Below are 12773 nucleotides of genomic sequence, written 5' to 3' on the forward strand. Positions count from 1 at the left end.
TTAAGAATGCATTAGGGCAGAAAACTCCTTGCTAAACAATGAAAGTACTTGAAAACCATACTTATAAAGGAAAGGAGTTCTTTGAGCCATGGCTGTTTTTGGAATTGATACAATGGGATGCTAGGTGCCTATAAAGGTGGGGCAACTTGTAAACTACTTAGACCTAAAAGGTGAAAACTTACTCAGAGGTTTTCTCTTAATGAAATTAGTCGACACAGAAGCGTTTTTTCTGACTTACTAAAGAGATTAATCTACTCAGCTGTGAATTCAAAATGGACTGTCTTTTGGAAAACGTCTACAGTGATTGATAGATGTAAGGACTTAGGGGAGGTGACATAGGAGAAAAACCCCTATATAAGAAAAAGCAGAATCTCTTGAGAGACAATCCTTTTGGAAGAAATCCTTTTAGAGGATCTCTGATGAGGATCGCTTGGGAAGAATATCTTGAGAGAGGGTCTGGAGAAGGGAAGCTCTTGGAGGACAATCTCTAAGGAGATCTCTCTGGAGCTCCTCTGAGGGGACTCTGTCCCTCTGGAGGCTCTGGAGAGAGGCCCTTTGGAACTCTCTCTGGTGAAGTCAGCTGAGATGGAGCTGGCCTGGTGTCATTAGAATCCTTGCCTAGGCAGACCTTGTGGTGAGTGTTAAAAGACTGACTGACTGATCCCTCTCTCTTAAGACTCAGGTCTAGGCCATGTTGGCTTAAGGCCCTTCATACTTATTTCCTTTTTCTCTCTTTCTCTCTTTTCTTTAATTCCACATTTGTATTAATTAAAATCTCTATAAAATCCAGTTGACTTGGGTATTTGAATAATTGGGAATATTTCCCTGGCGACCACCTTATATTTGATTTAAAAACCAAGACACTGTAGTGAAACATATTTTCTGCGGTCAAAATTACTCACCCTCTCTTATATCTATCACAATTTATATCTTCCCCCATTTTAACTCACTACAGTTTATGGGCTTCACTATTTTAAATCTCACAACACTCTCTTCCTCTCCTTCTTATAATAATAGTATTCTTCCCCTCCCCCTCCCATTTGCCTTTTTGTGTGATATAGATTATCCTAATTTTCTTATTCCTTCAAGTTTCTCTTGTTGCTGTCTTCTATTCCACCCCTTTTCTTTCTTTTTTGCATATCATTTTAAACCACTTAGTACCTCAATCTCTACCTATGAATAATTCTTCTAACTACTATTAATAGTGAATGTAATTTTTGAGGGTTACAAATAACATTTTTCCATATAGGAATATAAGCAATTTGGCCTTATTGAAGCCCTTAAAAAATAAGACCCTTCTCTTTCTTATTTACCTTTTCGTGTTTCTCTTGGTTTTTGTATTTTGATAACAACTTTTCTGTTTAGTTCTGTTCTTTTCTTTACAAATATTTGGAGGTCTCCTACTTTGTTGAATGCCCATACTTTCCCCTGGAAGTATATAGTCAATTTTTATGGGTAGGTAATCCTTGGTTGTAGACCCAATTCTCTAGCCTTTCTGAATATCATATTCCAAGCCTTGAGGTCTTTTAGTGTGGTGGCTGCCAGCTTCTGTGTAATCTTGATTGGTGCTCCTTGATATCTGAATTGTCTCTTTCTGGCTTCTTGTAATATTTTCTCCTTATATTGGAAGCTCTTGAATTTGGCAATTACATTCCTGGGGGTTGTGTTTTGAGGATTTAGTGTAGTGGGTGATCTATGGACTCTTTCAATGTCTATTTTGCCCTCTCATTGAAGAACATCAGGGCAGTTTTCTTGGATAATTTCTTGTAGTATGATGTCAATGTTTCTAAGTTTGTTTCCAGGTTTTCAGGTAGGCCTGATAAAGCAGGAAGGCTGGCCCACAGCCTCCCCACAAATAGGAAAGATAGCAAGATACCCTTGGGGAAGGATCACAGTCGAGGAGATGGACAAGAAGCGAGCAGACACACACGTAATATTTAACAATGGAGCTCCACAGTAAAAGCCCCGACCACTCAGTTATCAGGAGGACACGATACCACTAAGTAGTCCTTAGTAAACAATGTATGGATATAGGAGTATAGAGATTAGTTGAGAGGAGAACCTGGTCTTTTAGAGTGAATACTCTAAATCCAGACCACTCCAGCATAAGGATTGGAAAGATAATAAGAACAGATAGAGAGAGGAAGTTAAAGAGTGAGCTTAGCCAGAGGCTAAGCTCTTGGAAAGACAGAGTTAGGTGAAAGGTGATGCAGCAAAGAGGCCTGGCCTTCTGTAGAGCTCCTATTTATTACCTTTGTGATGCAAATGTGCACAATACATAGGGATGAGTGCAAGTGTATTATCATTGGTCACTTGTAAATTACGACAAGGTATAGGTGTGGTTTGTCTCAGGCCAGGTGATCACAAAGAAACCTGATTTCGTGCCTAACCTGGGGGAAGCTGGGATCAAGGGTTGGAGGCTTTACTAGCCATGCGCAAGACTGAGCATGCTCTCTTCTAAGCCACTCTGTACATTCTGTTTCCCTTGTCCATAGCTAGGTGTGGACTGCTACACCTATGATTCTCAAATTTTCTCTCTAAGATCTGTTTTCAAGGTCAACTATTCTTTCAATGAGATATTTTTTCCTTCTAATATGTTATTCTTTTGATTTTGCTTTATTAATTCTTGCTGTCTTGTGAGATCATTGGCTTCTACTTGCCCAATTCTAGTATTTAATGACTGGTTTTCAGCTATGATCTTTTGATTTTCCTTTTCAGTTTGATCTATCCTGCTTTTCATGGCTTCCAGCAGATAATTTCTGATCTTCAATTTGTTCATTATTTAATTTAATTTCTGGGCTTCAGTTTCCAAGTGGGAGATCCTATCTTTTCCATTTTTATTTTCTTTTTGAACTATTTTCCACTTTTCTTGCCAAATCATGTCCATCTTTCTCATAATCTCAGATTTGAACTATTCAAGAGCTTATGACCAATTTCCATTTTTTTTGAAGGTTTGGATGTGTCTACTTGTTTGTCGTCTTCTGATATCTCCTCTTTAGTCTGGATTTTTCTGCATAAAAATTATCAAGAGTTAATGTTCTCTTCTTGTTTGTTTGTTTTTTTGGTGGTTGTGGATTATAGTTCTTGGGAATTGTTGGCTATTGTCTTGTTCCTTCTTGGTCAGAAGTCTAAGTGAGGAATGCCGGTGATCTTTGTATTGGCCTCCCAAGAGGTTTCTGCCCTGAGGATATTTTTCAAGTCCTCAGCAGTGTCTGCTGTGGGCAGTCCTTCAAAGTCTCTTGACCTGAGCTCTGAATTCCTCAATCTCCTGGGGGCTCTTAGGGGGCAAGTCTAGCCCCTTAGAACTTAAGTTTGCCTCATAGAGGTCTGGGTATGAAGAGTAGGCAAGTCTCTGCATTGAGCACCAGAGAAGTTTTTGCCTGGAGACTATTTTTCTCTGTGGTGTCTGCTATGAGCTGCCTCTCTCTGCACAGTCTCCACGCCTTATCTCCACATTTCCTCAGCCTCCTGGGGTCCCAAGTCTCATTTCTCTTAGGGGTAAGTCTGTGTTGACCTCATCTAGCCTCCTTCTAAGAACTTAGAAGTTTGTCCTGTGCTTGCTCCGACTCTGGCACTGTAGGTGGAATAGAAGAGGGGTAATGAGTTCACTCCTTGGTGGAAGTAATTTCACCCCCTTTTAATGTGAAAATGCCCTAACTTTGCCTACCTTCTATGCTGTGCCCTACCATGGAACTCCTTCACTCTTATGACTTTGGGATTGTCCTTTTGAGGTACTGTGTCTCGTTTGGTGGAGAGAGGAGGAAGAGACCTGCTTCTTCTCTGGAACCATCTTAAACCAGAAGTCTCAGCATTCATTTATGAAGCACTTTATAAATACTATTTCATTTGACTTCACTTAATAAGTTAGTAAATTCAGTTAGATTAATAAGGCTGAGTTTGGCCAGACAGTACTAGAAAGATGTCTTCCATATGGAAGAGCATAGGATTATAAATTTAGAGCTGGAAGGGAAATTCAAGATCATTTAGTTCAATCCTATCATTTTACAGATTAGAAAACTGAGCACCAAAGAGGTTAAATGATTTTCCCAAATCATACAAATAGCAAGTGGTGTGATGTGAGGCCCTAACATGTATATCAGGTTCTTCTTGCTCTGAGCTATAGTAGTGCCCTGCCCCTACCCCTAACCCCCATTTTACCTGAAAATAAAAACAAATAAAAAATCAGCAGGCTATGGACCTGTCTATTTAAAAAAAAGTCATCCAAACTCAAGTCCTTTGACTCCAAATTCAGTAACTATTCCACTGCTTATCCTATTGTTAATTATTAGCAACTCTCATGAGTATTTCTGTTTACCCTTTTCTCTTTTGAATAACTCTTGTTGTTCAGTTGTGTCTGACTCTTTGTGACTCCATGGTCTTGTCCATGGGGTTTTCTTAACAAAGATACCAGAGTGGTTTGCTATATCCTTTTCTGACATATCCCTATTTTATAGATGATGAACTAAACTGAACAGGAATTGATTTGCCTAGCTAATAAGTGTTTGAGTCTGAATTTGAACTCAGGACTTCCTGACTCCAGCCCCAGTGTTCAGATCTATTCTCTTCACCACCTAGCTACCCTACATGATGGGCATACATTAACTCTTTACTACCTTTTTATGCCTAAATTAGCATAGGTAATTGATCAAATAACTAGGGATAGGGCACAAGACTAGTACATCTTGAAAGGAAGATGAGCAGAACCCACTGGCAATGTGGGGAAACATGGAATAGCTTGAAGATGTTAGTGACTAAAGGACAAGAGTGAAGGTTCAAAAAAGGTGGAAGAAGACCAAAACAAAAGCATTTTGAAACACTAACTCTAAAAGTATTAACACAGAGACACTTACCTCTAGCATTTATCCCCTCTCCTACTCTGCCCAGTCCTTCCGTTTTACCCACTTCTTGGAGGTACAAATCTTCCTCCTCTCTCAAAAGCCCAGTTTACACTTTATCTTCTCTATGTAGCCTTCCTAGGACAATATCTCTAGCCATTGGGGAGAGCTGAACCTGCTCTAAGTGCTTGGCAATTATTGTTTGTCCTGAACATTGTAACTTGAAGCACATAAATGGGGTACACTGCTATGTGAATGTGTGTCTTTTACCTTGTATTGTTATTTCTGATTGCTTCTCAGAGCCAAAGGAGCTCTTTTTTCTACACATCCTTCCCCAACCGAGTGCCAAGCACCAAGTGCCTGGACCTCAAGAAGATAATAGGATGATAATTTTAAGTTGGAAGGCTTAGTCTGTCACATTACAGAAAAGGAAAGTGAGACCCATAAACAAGAAGTGATTCATTCAAATTCACTTAGGGATATAACGGCCAAGATTCAAAATCCTCTGAGTCCAACTCCAGTGCTTTTGAGTCACTGCTTCATTGGTCAAGTAGAATGAATTTGTTAAATGGATATAGTCACAGAAAAGGTTCTTAAACCTCATTACTGCACTTAAACCTTCAAACTGAAACACTCATTTTTTGGTATGAAACTTGTCCGGATTTATTTTCTCTGTAATCTGATCAAGCTTTAAATATTGTCATGAAAGTAAGACCAACATCCCCAACACAGCACATTCTTTTGACAGACATTATATCATAATGTGCCTGGTTGGCTTTCAGTGTTTGACTTTTGCTTATTTTATCCCACAGAGGAATTTTTAATCTGCTAGCTAATTCTAGCCAGGAGTCTATTTTTAGAGGATACTGTTTTGCCCTGTAAATTCTACTTGCCAGATATTTCTTACATGTCATCCCCTTCTCCATACTCAAATACCCCTAGTTCAGCCCTTGTAACCTTTCACATGGACTATTTTAGTAACCTCCTAAACTGTCCCCAGTCAATCTCTCATCCTCTCCAATGTGTCATTTATGGAGCTACCACATTGATATCCCTTTAATTTTTTTAAGACTAAGTCTGTCTATCTGTCTCTCTTCCCATAAGCCATCACTCATGAACACATCCCAGTACCAATCAGTAAAGAAGCGTTGACCTGCTCATCTTTCTGATGGTGGCAGGTTGACTCCTCCTTAGGCAGCCTGGTGACCCTGCCTGCTGAGGGTTGACCTTCTAGAACTAGCCTTAGTGTTTGACTAAACAAATGTGCCATTTCTTCATGGATTTCCACCTATCGTGGGGGTCTCTGGAACGTATCTCCCTCAATAGGTGTTGGATTACTGTATAACACTCCATCTTTTACTTCCATGTCCTCTGCACCCCTAGAGTTCTCTCCCTGTCCATCTCTTTCTTTGTCCTATCCCTTCTCTCATTCAAATTCAACTCAAGTGCAACTTCTTACATAAAATGCTTCCCCTACCTCTAGAAACTACTTTGTATGAATCATGTATTCACTTACAGGCTACAAGAGAATACTACTCCCTGAGGACAATGGATGTTTGGTTTATTGGTTTTATTTATTTATTTATTGTGTCTTTGGGGTTTAGCACTGTGACTGAGGCATAGTAGGTACTTCATATATGTTCCCTGAATTTCATCAAATTGCTCATCTCTTTACCTTCATCATCACTTTTAGAGCCAAAAAGTCCCTTAAAACCACACATCAACCACAAAGGATCTTAGAAGTCATTCAGTCCAAAAGATTCATTTCCTTCCTGTGTGTGATATAGTGAAAAGAGCCCAAGAGGATTAATTCTTCATCCTTCATCAGTCACTCCAGCCTATCCCTATTCCTAAGTCTCAGTTTCCTCAACTATAAAATAATGGGAATTGGACTAAAGGGCTCTCTAAAGTCACTCTTGGCTTCAGAATGTCAACTCTGAAATTGTCTGAAGCCAAAATCCAAGGATGGGAAATGACTAGCCCAGAGTTCCTCAACTGCCTCGCATTAGACCTGGGACTGGAACTTGGGGATCTCTTACCTCCCAGCCCAGTGTTCTTTGGGAAATGTAGTCCTGTAGCCAGCCTCTCTTTACTGTTTTCATCTATTACAGTTTCTGATTTCTAAAGGTCCTTATTTCTCAGTGGGATTAGTGGAGGCTTGGACCTCAGGGAAATTCCCTCTATTATCCAGAGTTTGAGCATAAATTGGCTTCAGGTCCTTGTCTAAGTGAAAGGGACAAAAGTTGATGGACAAAGGTTTCATTAGGAATAAAAGAAAGGACTAATTTGCATCCTAAGCTCCTGCAATTATTAGGCTGTATCTTTGTTGTCTGGTGAGCCCAAGTCAACTTCAAAGTTTGCTGATTGAATAGAAGAGCCCTTCTGTAGCCATGGCAACCAATTGAGCCTCCCACAGCTGGCGAAAGATACCATGAATTGTTCATGAAAACCAAACAGCTTGAAAATAAAACATACATGTGGTGAGGACAAGATGAAAGAAAGCAGGGGGTGAAGGAGGGGGCAGGGAATCTGTCTGTTAGAGAATAAGAGCCCTCCTTCTTCCTCAGAAAAATGGGGTGGTCAGCTATCAGAGGTGTCACGCTCCAGCTTTCACACCTATCTTTGCCTTTTTGATCCATTCCTATTGTACCAAGGTTATTAACAGGATGGACTTCTCCAACTGGAAGGCCGAAGTAGCGCCCAGCATGAATACAGGCTGGGTCATCTAGTTCTATCTCCTCATTTTATAGAGAAGGAAACTGAGTCCCAACTCTTCAAAGAAATAACAAGCAGAGATAAAGAACTATTCCATTTGGAGTACAATCCTAGGCATGAATTGTCTACTTTTTCTCTGACAGAGTGTGATCTTATAGGAGAGTATATCCATCCCTATGTGGGGAAGATTATGTTCCTTACTGTAAGAGTTAAAATTTAGGGAAACTGAGGCAGGGTGGAAATTAGTTTCTCTCTGCAAGGAGTATGATATTTTTAGAGGTTTATTAAAGGTTAAGGATTAAAGAAAATTACAGAATAAGAAAGCACGTGTCTAGGCCCAGAGAGGCCTAGACACAACCTCACCTACATTATGAAAAGAGATGTATCTGCTTGCAAGCAGAAACAGGAAAGAAAAGAGAGGCCCAGAAGCCTTTCCAATCAGGTTAAATACCCCATCTTGATCTTGGCCCAGGTGAGAATTCAGTGATATTACAAAGAATTCTGGGGAAGTGGAACAAGGACTTCTGGGGATTGAAGTCCTGGATTCAAGTCTCCATTTTTCCATTACTATATTCTTTCTTATTTTGTTTTAATTAAATGCCTTTCACTTTAAATTAATGTTATCCTCTAGTGTATTTAGGGTTAGAGTTAGTGTATTATAATAAAAAGGAAACATCATGGGATGGGCCTTAATAGAAGAGACAAATGGCATAATTCATCAAAGTGCTTTGTGGCAACTATGCCTTCGAATCCAATGTTACACCTGGAGAAAATCATGTGGATTAAATCTTAGGTTTCCCATAGTGATAGCAGATCAGAGTAGACAACACCCTTGAGAGGGTTGAAGATAGAGTGAGGGTCTGATGAGCCTTGAACTGCTGCATTCCTATTGTGGGAAGTTCAAAGCCACATTGAAAGAGTCCAATGTCACTCCCAAGTAGGCACAAAGGAGATAAACTCAGATGTTAACAAAGTCCAGGGCAGCCAAAATTCAAACCCAAACCATTGCAAAGTCATTGACCACTAGTTCCAGAGTCAACAATACCAGAGCCAAGCTCTTGGTATAGAGGGAATATTTCTGGGGTCAGGGAAACGAATAACATGCTTGGACTTCAGGCGTGTGGTAGCTGCTTCTTCTAGATCAGGAGTTCTTGACATGAAGGCTTATTTTTATTTATTTTATTCATAATTTTAAAGATATTTCAGTACCTGTATTTCAATATAATTGGTTTCCTTTATAACCCTAGGCATTTTACTTTATACATTTAAAAATACTATTCTGTGAAGAGGTGCATAGCATTCACCAACTGGCTGAAAGGGTTCATGACATAAAAAAGGTTAGGAAATCCTATTCTAGACTGTTAGGCTTCAAGTTAGCTTTATCTTTGGGGGAATAAAGGAATGGAATAAGTATTTATTAACTACCTATGATGTGGCAGGAACTGTGCTATGCTATCTCATTTAATTCCTTACAATTTGGGGAGTTATGATCTCCATTTTAGACTTGAGGAAACTGAGGCGACCAGGGATTAAGTGAATTGCTCAGGATAACATAGTATGTATCTGAGGCTGAATTTGAACTGAGTCTTCCTGATTCCAGACCCAGAATTCTATCTAATGCTCTACATTACTATTTACCCATCCCAGTGAACTTCTTTACTTCAGTGTACATATCCCCCAAAATGTAGACCTGCCAGAGGAGCTAGTATTGTCTCTTGACAAAGGCAAATGAACCCATTTACCAAATTAGGTAAAAAGATACTTGCTTGGGGCTTATTCTGAGTCCTGAAAACTTCAGCTGATAACTAGCTGGGAGCTACTGGCTTGATCTGGTGTCTCTGGCTTGTTGTTCAGTTATTTCTGTTGTGTCCTATTCATCCTGACCCCATTTGAGATTTTCTCAGCAAAGATATTGGAGTGGTTTCCCATTTCCTTTTCCAGATTATTTTATAGATGAGGAACCTGAGGTCAACAGGATTAAGTGACTTGACCAGGGTCACACAGCTAGTAAGACTCTGAGGCCAGATTTGAACACAAGAAGATGAGTCTTCCTGACTCCTGGTCCAGCATTCTATGCACTGTACCACCTGGCTGTGAGAGGTGTCCCTGGGAATCCTCACTCTATCAATCTTGCCTTGACATTGCATCCTTATTCTGAACCTACCTCTTCTCCCCACTCTCACACAGCCACCCTTTTGGTTTTCTAGCTATAATGAATTACTACCCATCTTCAAGGGTGGTATGAGGGAAGTGCTTTGTATACTTAAATCTCTAAATGTGAGTTGTTGCAATTGCTGTTCTGGAAGATACATTCCTTTGAAAGATAATATCTAATAATATCTTGCTCATTCTGAAGATACCCTGTTATAAAGACATAGGTTTCTTGTAAGTGTTGTAAACAGGCTAAGAGAAAAAAAAATATTGAACTTTGACTAGAAAGCCCAATGGGAAGTTTTTCACCAAGTACCTATACATCTGGGGCCATCACCAGTTTTCCCCACTTTTGTCTTGCCACTGAACTTGGATGACTCTGGAAGAGGGTGAAGCTAACTCCAGTTCAGCAAATCAAGACATCACCTCATGGTGCCATTTGACCTCTTTGAAAATGAAGAGCAAACAACAACAGCCCTTCCCTCCCCATGCCTCCAGATAGTTCTTGGATCCCATCGACATTCAGCTCAACAGGGAAATGAACTTTTTAAATTACTAATACTGTCTCCAGGTATGGGCTAGTGTAAACCTAATCAATCAAAATGTTCGAGCAGATCCTGTATGATCGATCATCTGTCCAGGAAGCTGGAGAGATTTCTTTCACAGAGGAGGAGGTTGGCAGAGAAGTAATGTTGGGTATTGGAAAGAGCACTGGGTTTGGAATTAATTAAGGCTTGTCTTCTATTTCCTCCTCTAATCTTTATTCATTATGAGATCTTGGGCATATCACATGAACTCTCTGAGTTTTATTTCATTCATCTTTAGAATGGGAATAATAATCTTGGTAGTACTCACTACAAAGTATGTTATGAGACCTAAATGAGAAACAAGAAAGGTGTGAATGAGAATCTGTCCCCTCAGTCTTGTATTAATGTATTTTAACAACTTCTTAGAACTAATAGCACACTTCCACGGTCCAGATTGGTTGGCTTAGGTGAATGTCACAGAAGAAGATTCAGAACTCTGGAATACTGGGATACAATGATTGAGAGAGAAAAGAGAAGGGAGGGAATAGATGATAAATAATTATATCTACATTCCAGGTCCCTCTTCCCAGGACTGAATAAGTGGAAATTCCCCTGTACTTGTGAGCTGGTGGCCAAAGCATCATTATTGCCTTGCCCAGGGGAGTTTGTGGGGTGGCAGAGTATATGATTTGATCCTTGATTTCTTTCCCTCAAAGAACCTCAGGGAGCTAGGGGAAAGCTCAATGGAGAGTACCTCTAGGGACTGGAGATTGAGATGAGTTTCTGCTACTTGGGCTGCTGTTGCTGGTATTACTGGTATTACCATTATTTCCCTAGTTGTTGTGCTTATGATTATAATGTGAGGTCTAAGCACTTTGTTAGCATAGGTGGACCTGAGGAGAGTTTCTATTGTGATGACAACAAAAGAAAACACAGCCTAGAGGTCCTAAGAGAAACAGGTCCCTTTGGCCCCCTGCGACTGCACAGCACTCCTATTACAGAGTAATAGAAGCAGAATGCTTTGTTAAACCTTTAAGCGCTTTATAAATGTCAATCTCCATTTTTGCCAGATGACACCTGATCTTCCCTCCTGCTCTGTGATTCTCTTCTGCCTGAGGTTTACAGTAAATTCACTTCTCAGCAGGCCCTTCTACTTTTTTCTCAAGGCAGCTGAACTAGCACAATCTGGTGCCATTTATCTAAGCATTTCTGAAAAATCTATGTGTGTTTGTGCACGTGTGCACAGAACTAAAACAAAGGCATAATATTAGCATGGCATCTCCTAATTTCCCGGGGTTTCTTTAATTATTTTGTGGCTCAGCCTTAATGGCATTTTAATGTGTGTATGTAGAATAGGGCTGGGGAGGGAAGGAAGCAGTATTGAATGGAAATATATTTGTATTCTTTCACAGTACAAGATGAACTTGGCAAACACAGAACAAGACAGATTTTGGAAAGGCCTCCCCTCTGGGCTGTGTTTCCTCCATCTATTTTATAGCTCTCAACAGAGTTACATTGATTGGTGATTTGGAGCTGATGGAAGATGCTTCTATTTCCCTTGATGCTCCAATTCATTTATAAACCACTGTCTGATGTTGAACCTGGCACACTGCTGGGCATTGTCAATAAATATCCCAACAAGTGGAGGAGTGTCTGTTCTAGGAGAGGGCTCATTCAGCTACTTCAGAAGTCAAACCCTGGGTCTTTGCCATTTACAGTTTAGTTTTCCCAAGTTAGATTAGCAAAGTCTCCCTGAAATTCTGAGGAGCTAACAGATTTGGGAGTAGTAGCAGAAAGATTAAGCACAAATTAGACTTCTCCTAAAATGAAATGGGTCCTCTTAAAAAATAGTTCTCCATCACAAGGAGGCATCAAACAGATCAGTGATCTAGTCAGTCAATGGTATAAAAGGAATTCATATTTCAGGTAGTGTTCATATTTGATCAGGGGTTATTTTTTTCAATATTTTACTTTTCTCCCAATTGCATGTAAAAACAATTTTAACATCCTTTTTTAAAAAAAATTAAGTTCCAAATTCTCTCACCCTCTCTTTCCTCCCCTTTCCCTAAGACAATAAGAAATATGATATAGATTTTACATGGGGTCTTTGAACCCCAGGTTAAGAATCCCTGTTCTGGATAATTTCTAAGATTTTTGATTCTGTGCCTCTCTACTGTGCAAGGCTATGAAGGATACAGAAATGGTCCCTTCTTGCCCTTAAGGAACTCGTAACCTAGCAGAAGTGAGCATCCTGATTTCATTTTTTGTCTTTCTTGTGAATACAAGAATTCCCAGTAGCTAGCAGAGTGCCTAACACATGGAAGGCATATATTGAATGCTTGTGGAATTAAATTGGAGAGGTATTACATACAGGAAGAACCCTGGCTCCCCATTAGAGGATAGGGATGATAAAAATTCATAGGAGGCAGAGGTCAACCCAGGAAAGAATAAAGAAGTTTTTGTGGAGGAGGGAACTTATGAACTTGGTCATCAGAGATAAGTAGGATTTCAACAGATATGTATCAGTGAGGAGACCTTTCAAGAG

This window comes from Monodelphis domestica, chromosome 1 (assembly GCF_027887165.1).
Source record: "Monodelphis domestica isolate mMonDom1 chromosome 1, mMonDom1.pri, whole genome shotgun sequence".
Taxonomy (NCBI): Eukaryota; Metazoa; Chordata; class Mammalia; order Didelphimorphia; family Didelphidae; genus Monodelphis; species Monodelphis domestica.